Source organism: Oryctolagus cuniculus, chromosome 1, assembly GCF_964237555.1.
Source record: "Oryctolagus cuniculus chromosome 1, mOryCun1.1, whole genome shotgun sequence".
Taxonomy (NCBI): Eukaryota; Metazoa; Chordata; class Mammalia; order Lagomorpha; family Leporidae; genus Oryctolagus; species Oryctolagus cuniculus.
The window spans coordinates 19,818,659-19,833,200 of NC_091432.1; the positions used below are offsets into that span (position 1 = coordinate 19,818,659).

At 47.1% G+C, this 14,542-nt stretch overlaps 1 protein-coding gene and 1 long non-coding RNA gene across 31 annotated transcripts in view; one reads left to right on the plus strand and one right to left on the minus strand.

The window, feature by feature from the left end:
• Positions 1-4,196: 4,196 nt before the first annotated feature.
• On the minus strand, positions 4,197-6,602 carry LOC138849032 (uncharacterized). The gene is made up of 2 exons (XR_011387364.1): positions 6,454-6,602; positions 4,197-4,520 (listed from the first exon to the last, which is right to left on the minus strand). It is a non-coding gene; the product is annotated as an uncharacterized lncRNA (long non-coding RNA).
• Positions 6,603-6,885: 283 nt separating this feature from the next.
• The window catches only part of PHF21A (PHD finger protein 21A), a 219,553-nt gene continuing 211,896 nt past the window's right edge, over positions 6,886-14,542 (plus strand). For 5 of the 30 annotated variants that reach the window (XM_070071217.1, XM_070071174.1, XM_070071243.1 and 2 more), the window contains exon 1: positions 6,887-7,434. The gene's annotated coding sequence lies outside the window, so the exon portion shown is untranslated. The other 25 variants (XM_070071176.1, XM_070071247.1, XM_070071253.1 and 22 more) reach the window with 20 other exon arrangements.

Here is a 14,542-nt window from a genome sequence, read left to right on the forward strand (position 1 = left end):
ATCTCCACCAGTCACTCTTGGAAATGAAACCAGGATGTGCTACTCGGGTAGCTTCACATGCACCCGGGTGTGCCCGTGGCTCGAACCATGGTGTCTGCTCTCATCCAGTAGCTCTCAACTTTGTACCTCCCTAATCTCACACCCCCACGCTCCCCCCACAAACACACATATCTGGCGCTGTCTGGAGCTGGTTCCAGCTGTTACAACTACCAGGGAGCTGCTGCTCCTGGCATCCAGAGGGTGGGGGCCACTGATGCTGTCAAACATTCTGCACTGCTGCCCACAACAAGACGATGATCTGGACCAAGATGTCAACGGTGCCGAGGTTGAGGAGACCCGGTCTAGTTAATTCTATTAAACACACAGAGACCCGAAATTGCTTTGGATTAAATTGACCTTGGAGATTATGGCAAAGTAATGAAATTGAAGGTATTCTCCAGAGAGTAGACTGCTTATCCACCAATATTTATTTATTTACAAGTAATACCTGACCCATTTCCAATTATGGCTTTGGCTTCTCATTAACGCACACACAAGATAATTAAAGTGAGGACTTTCAGAAAGATCAGAAATCATTGAGACAGAAGGACCAAGAACCTACATTCAACTTCTGCTAGTCACTGGGGATTTTCTGTCATAATTCTTTAAAAATTGCATTGATAGGCCTCTTCTACTTACTTAAGCACTTTGTTGGTACAAGCCAGGTTTTCATTTATTTTTGTCCAAGAAGAATTAGAAAAGAAGACCTGATGAACTCTAAAAGTTACTTCCTTGCCTCAGTGGGGAATTCGAACCCACAGGTTTTCAGACAAGAGTTCAGATCTTCTTTAAGAGAATGGGGGCGAGCAGGGGGCCATGGTTCCGTCTCTACCTGCCACACCAGCATCCCATATTAAAGCAACGGTTCACATCCCCGCTGCTCTGCTTCCAATCCAACTCCCTGCTAATGCGCCTGGGAAAGCATCCCATGGTGACTCAAGTACTTGTCCTCCTGCCACACACGTAGGAGACCCTGATGGAGTTTCTGGCTCCTGGCTTTAGTCATTGTGGCCATTTGGGGAGTGCACCAGCAGACGGAAGATGTCTTGCCCCAACTTTCTAATCATGCTGCCTTTCAAATAAATCAATAATTTTTTTTTTAAAAAAGAGATAATGGGGTTACTTTTCAGCTTGGACCAGAAAAAAGGATACTGGTTGTGTGAAGGGAAAAGGGAGTAAGTTTGGATGAGGAAGACGTCCATTAGTTCTTTCCAAGGGAGTGTCATTACTTTGAAATGCTGTCACATTCTGCAATATCAGATATAACCATATATAAATACAAACACAAAAATATCTTTTTGGTTTTAAAGATTTATTTATTTATTTGAGAGGCAGAGTTACAAAGAGAGGGAGGGATGGTGAGAGAGGTCTTCTATCCGCTGGCTCACTCCCCAAATGGCCACAGTGGCTGGAGCTGGGCTGATCCGAAGCCAGGAGCCAGGAGCTTCTTCTGGATCTCCCACACAGGTGCACTTGGGCCATCTTCTGCTGCTTTCCCAGGCCATTAGCAAGGAACTGGTTCAGAAATGGAGCAGCTGGGACATGAACTGGTAACCATATGGGATGCCAGTGCTGCAGGCAGAGGTTTAGTCTTCTATGCCACAGTGCTGGCCCCACAAAAATAGCAACTTTTTAAAAAAAGATTTATTTATTTGAAATCAGGGTTAGAGAGAGACAGACAGAGATCTTCCATCCACTGGTTCACTCTCCAAATGGCTGCAATGGCCATAGCTGGGTCAGGCCAAGTCGGAGACAAGAGTTTCTTCTGGGTCTCCCACATAGATGTGTGCCCAAAGACTTAGGTCATCCTCTGCTGCTTTCCCAGGCACATTAGCAGGGAGCTGGACCAGAAGTGGAGCAGCCAATACTTGAACCAGCATCCATATGGGATTCTGGCCCTGCAGACAGCGGCTTAACCCGCTGTGCCATAGTGAGTTACAAATATCTTAAATCCATGGATATGGGTGTGTGCTACGTGTGTACAGAACTGTAAAATAAGATTTAGAAGAAACTTCTTTATTCGTTCTCTATTATTATATACAAAGCCTTTGTGTGATTTGTAATATATAATTCATCGCTTCTATTTTGTCTGTATTTAGTTTGTGCGTTAGATTGATACTCCTTACAGGGAGTTAGCTATTTCATAGTTTTCAGTAACATTTTATGTTGTTCAATATAATTTCAGTGAATGAAATATTTTCTATCAAATGAAAGTTATTTAGATCCTTGCCCCCATCTTATACTAAAAAAATTATAAATGTAACAAGTAAATGTTAAGAGCTGAAACCATAAAAATGCAACAGGAAGATCGTGTGTGTGTGTGTGTGTGTGTGTTTTAATCTTGAAGTTCGAATGACCTATTGAGGCATGAACAGAGGCAGGAGTATATAAGAAAACACCATAGATTTGACTCCTGTTGTAAAAACTAAAAACTGCATAGCTGACATTTAGTAACACTCAACACGTGAATTTTACTTTTGCTGAACAGGGTTTTGATGGCAGTTAAATGGCTTGGGGAGTGAATAGGTGACCGGTGAGCATGTCTTTGAGCACATTTTTGTTCTTAAGATTCGGAGCGACGGGGTGGGTTGGGGAGGAGATAGCTTCCATCCACTGGTTCACTCCTCAAATGACCACAACAGCTGAGACTGGGCCAGGCTGAGGCTAGGAGCCTGGAACTCCAACCAGGTCTCCCATAGAATGGCAGGGACTCAGGCACTTGGGCCATCTTCTGCTGCTTTCTCAGGTGCATTAGCAGGGAGTGAACTGGGAAGTGGAGCAGCCAGGACTTCAACCACCTTAACCTGCTGCACCAGCTATTGTACACAATTATTATTGTTTCCCTCACATTTTTTTTTAAAAAGGTAATGTAGATGAATGAATTTGACATTTTGAGATCTGATTTTTATTAAATATTTATTTATTTATTATTATTATGTAGAGTTACAGACACTGAGAGGGCGAGACAGAGAGAAAGGTCCTCCCTCCGCGGGTTCACTCCTTAAATTGCCGCAACAGCAGGAGCTATGCTGATCTGAAGCCAGGAGCTTCCTCCGGTTCTCCCATGCAGGTGCAGGTACCCAAGCACTGGGGCCATCCTCTACTGCCTTCCCAGGCTGCAGCAGAGAGCTGGACTGGAAGCGGAGCAGCCAGGACTAGAACTGGCGCCCACATGGGATGCCGGCACCACTGGCAGAGGATTAACCAACTGCACCACAGCGCTGGCCCCAGCTTCCCTCACATTTAAAATTTGCATGATTTGCCTCAAAGGAGTTTTGATGGTGATCTTTGAATTTTCAGTTTATTTTTGGGATTTTCACAAACTTTTCTACTTGTTACCCACTTTTTCCCTTTAGCACTCATGCCATTTAGCCCTTGACAAGAGTATTTTATGTATGAGAAACTCAATGATTTGTCTACAGCCACACAGCCAGTGTGTGCCTACCAAGTGCCTGTCTCAGGCCTACAGAGTTACTCAGAACTTACCCTCCAAAATTTCCCACAAAACCAACCCCACAGCCTCCAATCAACTGGAGACTCCCCGAAATGCACTTGGCACGTGTAACACTATTCAAGGCCTTGGGACACCACCCGTCCTCCTTCTTCAGAGCCAACTCAGAGGCTGACTTCGAGGGCACCAGGATGATGTGTGATACAGTCCCGGGAGCCAGGTGCGGTGCACCTCACGTGAATGACTCCATTGGGTCTTCTCAACAACCTGACCCTGTGCATATTAATAGGGGCATTTACAACTTAGGGACCCGAGGGCTTGAGTAACTTGCCCAAAGTGCCCTAGCTGAAAAGGAGCAACACTTCTTGGGATCAGAATCCGGAGTGAGGAGGAATATGTAAATAGAAAGCTGGCCTACCCAGGGGTCACTATTTAGAGGATTCTTTCTCATAAGGCTTGGTAGTTACAGGAGTGTTAGACAATTAGTCGGTTAAAACATTTCATTGAAGTGTAAATATCTGGACTCTGCCTTTGCCTCATATTGATTTTTAATTGTTCTACAAACATCTTAATAACCACACAACCTCTGGTACAAGTTCAGTGGCTCCTTTCGGGCGTGGACTGGTAAATGACAGCCCCTGGGCCCAATCCTGCCCATGGCCTGTTTTTTTTTTTTTTTTTTTTTTTTGAGGCCCACAGCAAAAAATGTTTTCAACATTTTTTATGGTTAAAAAAATAATCAAAAGAACAGTATTTAATGACACATGAAAAGTACATGAAATCCCCATGTGAAGGCCCACAAATACAGATTTTTATTAGAACACGGCCAGGCTCATCTGTCTCTCTCTGCGTTATGATATGGAGGCTTCCTTCCAAACAGCAGAGATCGGAGAAGTGGTGACGGAGGCTGAGTCTAAGCAACGTTCTCCATTCGCGCTCGGCTCCCTCAGAAAGTGTGCCGACCTGATCGCTACCATTCGCAGGTTCAGGCACAGTCTGAACTGCTGGAGTTGTTTTTCCCGATGAAATTCTGAAAACAAAACAAAACAAATGGACTCCTCTCTCCAGAAGGAACTCTGAAGCCATCTTCCCTGGAGTCAATGTTGACATTTTTCAGAGGAAGAAAATTTTCATCAGCCTGGGATGATGTGAAATGACACCAGTGGGTCCCGGGGCCCGAGAGGAGCCGCCCACCCTGACGGGCTCCCCTCTCTGGCCGACCTCAGTCCTCTCCAGGTGGTGCAGCTGGGGCTCCTGGACCCAAACCACACTCCCTTCTTCACCCAGCCTGTCTGAGGGGTGTAGTTCCACGCCATCATGAGTTCACCCAGGCTTCTTGGGTCTTTTATAGGGATTTTCATTTTCACTCTCAAACTCTTACACACTTTCTCTGTTGTGATTTTTTTTTTTAAACATAAAGCTCAGAAGACTAACTGGCCTACACATGTAAAATAAAGTCCCTACTTCATTTTTGAAGAAATTGGGATTTTGTTTTTTTTTTTAAATGGCTTTTTCTTGGGAAGCTGAACTTAATTTTGCAGGTCACGTAAGTAAGAAAATACCTTCATATCCGATGATCTCAAAGCACCTCTGCTGAAAACAACATGCTAAAGGGTGGCTCTTGATTTTTAAAAACGGTATTTCCTGGGGGAGATACTATTTAATGGAAAAGCTGTGACTAGAAGAAAATAAAAAAGTCCGCAGCTATTTCTGGTTCTGCCAATGACTCACTTTGACTTTGGGCAAATCATCTCCCCACTGTTGCTCTTTATCTGCGAAAACTGGACTTCATGCCTATGGGAGTTGCATGGCTAATCAATGCCTGGAAAATGCGTAGTGGCAGAGGCTACAAAAGTGCTGAGCCTTAAAAACAAAACCACCCCCACCCCCCATTTGTATTCAGCCGGGGTCGGGGTTTATTGTTATTTAACATTCGAAGGCCAACACTGTTAAGTCCGGCGTGCTGCACAGAACAGATAATATCACTGTCCAGTAGGGATTTTTTTTTTTAAATCTAGAATTTTGACTTTTCTTTCCCCCTTACCGTGGGTTATGTTAGAACCCAGTGATGTCCTCCTACAAAAACGTCAAGCTTTAAGTTGAAAACTATCGATTTGAAAATCTAAATAAACATCCCCCCCCCCAGGCCCTCGCCCCCCGCCCGCCAAGAAGCCTCTCAAAACAAGAATTCTTCTGGCGTGTGTGTGTGTGTGTGTGTGTGTGTGTGTGTGTGTTTTCCCTTCCTGCAGTTCTCCATGTTACAGTCCTTGGAGGTAGAATAGGCATAAAATACTTTCACTAATAAAATATGACAACCCGCCGGATTATACGTGGCCGATTCGCAGCGACTGCCCTGCTACACAAAGCAGAAAAGTAAATGCCATCATCCCCCTCAGAACAAAAGAACTTAGGAATAAAACAACATGGAGAGGGGGGAGCAGGCGGCAATAAATAAAGGTGAGCGGGCCCCCGGCCCCGGCCCTCCCCGGCCGCGAGCGCGGCGCAGGGGGAGTTATTTGGGCAGGGGGCGGGGTGGCGAGGGCAGGCAGCGGCGAGCGGCGGCCGGGGCGGCGCGGCGCCTTCGCCTCGCGGGCGCATCTTCCTCCTGTTGCCTGGACCTCGCGCCCCCATTGCGGCGCGTCCCCCGCGGCCCCTGCAAGTGCGGTGGCACCGGAGGGAGTTGGGGCCGCTCCGGAGCCCCCTCTGCGGCGCCCGCCGGCGGGAGGGGGAGTTGGGCCCGGGCCGCGGAGTTGGGGGGCGGGGGTCCGCAGCGGGCTCCGGCCTCGCCTCGGCGGCCCGGGAGCCGAGCTGCAGCGCGGCGCGGGCCCAGGGTGGCGGCGGCGGCCCCGGAGTTTGGCGGCCGCCGCCGCCGCCGCTCCGAGCTCGGCCCCATCACGGCCGCCGCCGCTGCACTGGAGTTTGGCTGCCGCTGCCCTACTTCACTCTAGTTTAGTTTCACTCACTTTACATCCGGGTTTTTTCCCTAGGCAATGGGGGCCGCAGCACACCCCGTTCCTTAGGCAAAGTGAAATAAATTCGCCGCACCGACACGTCAAGTAGTCCGCCCGCCCGAGCGCCGCCGCGGGCCCCCGCCGCCGCCGCCCCGCCGCCCCCCACCCCGGGGGGGGGGGCCCGCGCGTCCCGCGAGCCGCGGGCGGCGGCGCGGGGGGCCCGGGCCGGCCGCCGTACAACTCCGCCCGGCGGCCCCCTCCCTCCCCGCCGAGCCCCTCTCCCCCCCCCCACCCCCGCCCGCCCCGCGTCCCCGCTTCCCCAGCCCCAGTCCCTCTCGCCCGGCTCTCGGGAGCGGCGGGGGCGCGCACGGCGGCGGCGGCGGCGGGCCGGCGGGGCCGCGCGGCGGGCTCCCGCGCGGGCGAGTGTGTCTGGGCCTGGGCGGAGGGATCCCCGGGCTGAGGCGGCGGAGGTGCTGCGGCCCGGGGCCGGGTGGTGAATGGGCTGGTGGTGCTCGCTGCTGCTGCTGAGAGGAGGAGGAGGAGGATGAAGAGTTGGGCTTGTTTGTCTCCCACAGTTTCTCGCCTGCTGCTCTGATCCCCCCCCTCCTATTCCGGCCTGGGCCCTGTGTGTGTCTCTCCTGGAGGAGGAGGAGGATCCAGTTCCTCCCCCCACCCCCCTCCTCCCCACCCCCCCTTGCCTGGGGAAGAGGAGGAAAGAAACAGCCCAGAGAGAGAGAGAGAGAGAGTGAGAGAGAGAGGAGAGAGAGAGAGGAGAGGAGGAGGAGGAGGGAGAGGGAACAACCTACCATCTTAACACACTAATATCTAAAAAGTGCTAGAGGCCCAGAGCAGCAGCAGAAGCAGCAGCAGCAGCTCCAGCTTCTTCCCTCCCTCCCCATGAAGAAGAGTTCCCTCCTCCTCCTCCTCCTGCTTCTCCTGCTCAGAGTTCCTGCCTCCAGCTGCCAGGGGGGACAGCCAGCCAGCAGCAGGAGGGTGCAGTATCCCAGCTTTTCCATTCTCTTCGCCTCACTCTCCTCTCTCTTTTTTTCTGGAGTAGCTCTGTCTCCCCTCCCCCTTCCCCCTCGCCTCTCTCCCTCTGTCTTGTCTCTGGTGTTTGTCTCTGGGAGGAACAGGGGCTGCCTGCTCGGAGTTTGTTGTGGGGGGAGGTAGGGGGAGGGGAGGGGTGTGTGGGAGGGAGGAGGGAAGGGGGGGCGTTCTCGTCAGGACCCCTCAGTCAACTTGAGATTTGAGCCGTAACTTCCCCTTCGGGGCGCCCCCCTGCGTGCCCTTCCGATGCCTCCCCCCCTGAAAAAAAGACAATGGGAAAACCGTGTCTCCCCCCCCTCCTTCCTCTCCCCTGCCCTCCACCCCTCCCCAGGATAAATTGGAAGTAAGTTTATGAGCAGCCTCGCGAGCCTGGGCGCTGAGTGCAGGGCCGGAGCGGGTGACAGAGGCGGCGCGCCGCGGGTGGAGGGGAGGGGGCGGCACATTGTCCCGGCGGGGGGCCGGGCCGGGGGGGCCGCGGGCGGGGGCGGGGGCGGGGGGCTCGGCGCCTCGGCCGCCCCCTCCGGCTCTCCCCGGGCCCGGGGATGGGCGCCGGGGCTCCTCCCCCCCACCCCCCCCCACCCCGGGATGCTGTCGGGGGGAAGTTTTTATTATGGTCATTTATTTAATTAAAAAAAATTTTTTTTTCTGAGGGGGGGAAAACCATCTTGTTTGGTGACTGAGGGATCTGGTTTAAAAAAAAAAAAAAAGCTGCGGCTGCTGACGCTGCCGGGCCGAGTGTGAGTGTGTGTGTGTGTGTGTGTGTGTGAGAGTGAGTGTGTGTTGGTGCATTTGTCTTGGTGGCCCGAGCCGCGTTGGGGAAATTCTGCTTATTCTTCTTCTTCTGCAACTTGTTATTCCGGAGAGTGTGTCTGCACCCCTCACCCCGGGGCCGGCCCTCCCGCGTCGCCCCCGCCGCCGGCGGCCGCGGGGCGCCCCCGGGACCCCGCGCGGGCCGGGGGGCGCCCAGGCCGCTCCGAGAGGGGCCGCGGCCGCCCCTCCCCCGCCCGCGCCCCCGCCGGGGGGAGGGGCGCGCGGAGTGGGACTCTTTCCGTTTGGTCCAGCCCCGGCGTGCACGCAGGTCCCAACACTTCTCGTCATCCTCTCTCTTTGGTCTCTTTATTCTGCCGAGCGGCGCTGTTAGGATTTCTTTTTTTTTTTTTTTTTTTTCCTCCCCCTTGACCACGCTCGCGATGGTGGGTAGCAGCAAGGTGGCCCTGGCAGGGGAGGGGTCGGGACCGAGACTGGGCAGCGGGGGAGAGGGAGCAGCTCTGCTCGCTTTCAACTTTGTCTGCGGCTGGCACCCCCGGAGGAGGCCGCACGCCGGTTGTGGGGTGCAGATGTGCCGAGAGCGGCTCCCAAGTAGTTGAGTTGTGGAGACGAGGGCACGGCTGCTGATGGTGGGCAGGTTTTGTTTTCCTTGGCGGAGCCGGTGTCATCATATTCCGGTCCTGTGTTGAAATATTCTTTGTTTGGGTCTTGAAGTGGAGGCTCTCTCTGCACGTCCACCCTGTGCTGTGGTGGAGATGACGGCTCTGGGGTGGGGTGGGGGTGGGGGCGAGGCGCGGGTCTCCAGGATTTGGGATGTGCAGTGCAGGTCCGGGTGTGTGTGGGCCTCGGCGCTGGCCTTGACAGTGAACTTTGTGGCTGTGCTGCTGCGGGATTCGGAGGTTGGCCCCAGAGCTGGGGGGCGAGGCGTGCATTTTCCTGAACAGTCCTTGTCGGGAATATCGGTGCTGGAGTTGGGGAAGTTAGAGAGGGAAGAACATTTGTGGATTAATAATTGATGGCTGGATATTAGAATCAGATTAATTTGGGCTGATGAAAGTTTTTTTTTTTTTTTTTTGGGTTCTGGTTTTTTGTTTTGTTTTGTTTAAAGCACTTGTGCACTCTAGGAAGAAAGCCTTCTCCTAGGCGCACCTTACAGGTTTTCTTTGGGGTGGGGAGCTGGCGTGTCTCCTTCAAGGGGGTACTCGGCGGCACCCGCAGTGTCGCTGGGGGCCTGGTGAGGGGACTGCAGTCCGGGCTGAGACATGTGAGCACACTTTTCAGTGTTTATGTCATTTGTTTACATGTGGCCTTCACTCACGTTTTGGGCAGTGGAAGTAAATAGGTCAGTTCAGCTTTTGGTTTTTAAAGACTGGCCCTCTCCCCGCCCCTTTTAAAGTTTCACCATTTACATGGTTTGCAGCATTGTAGGAAACTTAACACATTTTTATTGGAAATACTATTATTTTAATTGGGGTAAGTTTCTTCTCTTCTGTCTTCACTGGTATGTGGGATCTCTGTTGTGGGCTTGGTAGGGGTCATTTAAAATGTCTTTAGGATGCATTTTAAAATCTCAGGACATATCTTTTGATGGCAAAAGAGGACAATTTTTTTTTTTTTTTGCTTGAAGTTATCCTCATGTTTGTTAAAAAAAATCCTGTACTTAAAGACTTCTGTAGATGTACAATTAGCCTTCAATATGGGGCACGGTAGTGCAGGAAATACTCAAAATATAAACATCTGGCTAACGTGGTACGGATAGGCCAGGTGCTCTTCTTCACACGAGACTTTTGATTTTGGTGCATAGTCCTGTTTGCGTTCCGACTTGCATTGCTTGGCTGCTCATAATAAAGGCTTTTGCTTGAGTGCTTTTGAAGGCTTTGAAAGTTAGTTTTTAGGTAATTTTTGCAAGCATAATTTAAGCATGTTGTGCTTTGGATTCAGGCAAGTCTTTGTGGAACTGGAATAGTATTAGATTAAAAAGACACCTACTTTTGCCCAGTTTTATTTTTAAGAGGTATAAATGATGGACGGGGCCCTGTTTCTTTTGGCTTTGAAGGGTCCATCTTTTTTCCTATTCAGTCATCTGGAAGGACCTACCTCAGAAATACTCTTCTTCTGCTTACATGAAGATCTCTAAATGCCATCCAGCAGGAGGTGCTACAGCAAGAGAAAGGAAAATTTTCAAATTTTGAGGGTCTTGCCACTTATTGCAGCTCTCCTTAGCTTCATCTAAGCAACAGGATTAACACCTTAAAGTTCCAGAAAGATTTTGAGTAAGTCCATTTAAAAATTCTATTATTAAATCAATTTGCTATTTGAAATGGAAATCTTTTGGCTAATTTTTTACCTGTTTACAATATTATACAAAGTAGATTTGTTACTGTGGATAGCTTAAGGCTGAGGGCCTCTGTTAGAATTATTCTGAGCGCTGTCAGATCTCTGTTAGACTTATTCTGTTTTAAAGGAGAGTTAATCTTGCATTGATGAGGGGGTTGTTGAACATATTTTTAAAGTATGTTTTATGTGTGCTTGCTGTCCTGGTATGATTTGAGTTTTAAGCTGTGTGATGTTCTCTGTAATTTTACTGCAGATAGGATATAGAGTAGTTGAGGATTTGGAAAGGGGAATATTGTTAAGACTTTTTGTGTTTTTTTTTTTCCCCTTTTGAATCCATGAGCATAATTCTAACATAGATAAGTTCTACGGATGGTTGATGAGCTTAAGTTGGCCTTCTAAGAGATTCTTGTACTGTAAGTAGAGTTGTATGCGTGAGTATAGATCACTGCTGATATGCCCATTATTAACATAGCATTGGACAGTAACTGCACGCAGTACTTGAACAGTTACAAAGCCTTTACAACATACAGTCTTTTGAAACTGCTGGTGTTGGGTAAATTGATCATCACTGGAAGGAACATGCTATTGCAGTTGCTTGTAAAGTTTGATGTCAAAGTTTTAAAAACTTTGAAACAGGTAGGAAATGTGATGAACTTGCTTTGAGGCCTGTTTTGTAGTCATGCTACTGTACTTTTCTCCCAGGAGGATCAAAGGGGATAGTACTAGTGAAAGGACTCCGTAAACTGTCAGGAGCCATGCAGATAAGAAGTTGTTGAGATAGATAACTAATTAATACATGGACAGAAGCTTTTGTCTTAAAATGTTAACTTTCTCCTTATCAGTTGGGAAATTAATGCCTTAAAGGTGCACCCTGGCCACTTTATCAGTTTTTGTTTTTTAAATGCTGCTGTGGTTACTAAAAATCTCTTTGTTACAGTTTGAAGCTTTGTTTAAAAAATGCTGCCTAGGCAGTTTCCCATAATTAAAAAAAAAAAGCCAAAGTTCATTTCTCATTTGAAGATCCTGTGAAATTCATGTCTTGTGCCCTGTTAAAGTTTTTCTCTCTTTCTCCATAGATGTGATAGTGGTTGACTTTAGTGAATATTTCAGTTCCGGTACTCTTTATAGACTCTTATTAACACACAGAGTACCAGATGTCACGGTTAAAGTTTTGGTTGACTCTGCTAACTTTCTGAGATATTCTTACTGACTAAAGCTTCTGTCAAACTTGTTTCCTGATGAAAAAGACTATATCTGTATGCGTTAGCATTAGGTGCATATGCATATTGTTTTTTTTTTTTTTCTATTTTAGAAAGGTTCACAAGGAAATGACTACTCAAATCTAGAGGAGTGTTTTTGTGTAAATCTTTTTATGTAAAAATAACTCAAAAGTTTAAAGCCTTGAGTTGTGGCTTTCTGGATAGGCTCTACTTACAAATTTGGAGTAGAATATTAAAAAAAAAAACCAGATAATTGGGAATCCTTGTGTCTATGAGCATCTCAGAAGGTGTATTTTAAATTGTGGGTGCGATTTTTTTTTTTTTTATGAAATAGCCCTAAGTAGACAGTAAGTATAGAAAGTTGACTTCTGTGTAGGGTGAGGAAAACATTTTAACTATTTAGAGAAAAATGAAACCTCTCCGAGTGATGCTAACTTTTTATCCCACAGTCAGTGAACATTAAAGCTTTTTGTGAAGAAATCCTGAAGTTAAGATTATATTAATGTGCTTCTGAGTTTTGCATCCTTACTGTTTTATTCTTGAAGGCTTTTGTATTTAATTGCTATTCAAAAGGAGAATGGACCGGATTAAAGTTTCTGGTCTCCAACCTTTGACAGAATTCCTTTATATCCAAATTCAGAACTGATTTCTTGAAACATGTTTGGATTTTCTTATGATTTTGTGCTGGGAAGTATTCATGATTTATGTTGAACCCTCAAGAACTTTTGTACGTGGGCATTTTGTAGGCCCGAGTATTCTTTGGGAGCATAGCAGTGCGTTTTGATCACATTAACTTTATCAGCTGCATATTTTTTGCTGCTTTGAGATTTTTTTTTGAAGAGGTAATCTGTTAGCATTGTATTGAATTTATTGTAGATAATTATTTCGTAGCATACATTTTCTTGTTTATATGATTATGTGTATGTGTGTCCGTATACTCTCGTGGGCTGGCATATAGTTCTTCTTTGTGTATTAAATATTTGAGTACTTACCTTTTGTGAGAATGTTGAAGTAGACCTTTGAGAATGAACTTTTCTGTGACTTGTCTGTCACTTCAGTCTTCAACTGATGGTTGGTGAACTTTTCCCATGTAGACACTGTTTGTGAACTTAGTTATCCTATGAGTTTTTCTAGAACAACTTTCTTATACCAGATTCTTGTGTGATGGTTTGAATACCCCTCCTTCCAATACTCTGTAGGTCCTCCCAGCCCCATAATTTAATTAGTGTTTTTTGAAATAAAGGAAGAATTAGTGAACAGGTCTCTGTTGAAGGAAACTATTCTTTGCTGTATTTTGGAATCAGCTACAGAAATGTTTTCTGCTTTTTTAAAGTAGACAAGAAAGTGAACCAGTGATATGAAGACAGAAAGGGGATGGGACCTAATGGGTTGATGATCTAGGCTTTATTTTGACTGGGTTTTTGGGCCTAGGGGAAAAACATAACTTAAACACAGAAGCCAAAAAGATGGGTTTTGTTTTATTGTTTTGGCTGCATTGAGAATACAAACTGTCAGTACTTGAGGAGAAGGAGCAGCAGAAAGGAATTGATTTTTTTTCTGCTGCAGATCCAAGTATTGTTAACCATGTGCATCTCTAAAGCGGCATACTTTCAAATCAAGCAGTAGTTGGTGCTTTCATTCAATTAACAAGTAAGCACCCTAAACTGCTTTTTGTTTCTTTTTTTGTTTTAATGTTAAAGAAGTACCCAAAACTTTGGGGGTAATGACAATAATTTCCTGATAAAAGTGGGTGATAGTAACCATGGCAACTGCTATCTCAGGCCTTATGGACAGTGTGTTGTATTGATGGAGCTTCAGGACCTCTAGTAGCTTGTCACTTTTATGGTGAAATGTAGTAGCATGTGTTGCAGGTGATTTTGAGCTGGATTCTGTTAAATTTGTGTGCCAGCTTATCTTTCCTTGTTAGGAATTTCTTGGCCTGTATTCCACAGCATGTTTGTGAAGGTGCAGTTGCCTGAAAATAACCCACCACCTGCGTGAGGCCTGATGCAGATTGCTCTCCGTTCTTTCCCAGCCTCCTCCCAGAGTCTTGCAGAAAGTAGGGGTGTGTGTGTGTGTGTGTGTGTGTGTGTGTGAAGGAACTGCATGTATGGGAATTACGGTTCAGACTTACCAGCTTGGGTTTGGACATGGTACTGATAGCTTAAAAAATCTTTTGTATCTTTGGGAGAGGCCAGTGGATGAGAAAAATGGGCCTGCAACTGAAATTTTTTTTCCGAGTGTCTTTTTTTCCCCTGAAATTTGTGAGTGTGTGTGGTTGTGGGTGTGTAAGGAGGGAATTAAGAGTAGGGAGTGGAGAGCATAAATATGGAGTAAGGGCTTGACAGAGAGGAACTTGAGTATTTTTGGCTTTTGTTTCTTGTGATGGTGTGTGTATGTGTTACTATAAGAATATATTTCCTAGGAGACAGTACTAGAGTATGGGAAATATTTGCTTGTGAGAATTTGCTTCAAGAAAAAATACATCTTGAATAACTGTTACAAGGAAACCTGGTGAAACAAAACGTTTTGTGAGGAAAGGATAGAGAGGTTGAAACCAATCCAGCCAAACTGGAAAAAAAGTTTCAAAAACTGTGTTTCTTCATCCAATCAGATCTTTTTGCTTTGAAAACGTTATTCAATGTAGTTCATCCTGGATAGCTTTTTCCTGATGTGAAAATGTTGCTGTAATACTAACTGATAGCATTTTTCTAATCTGTGCTAGAGAA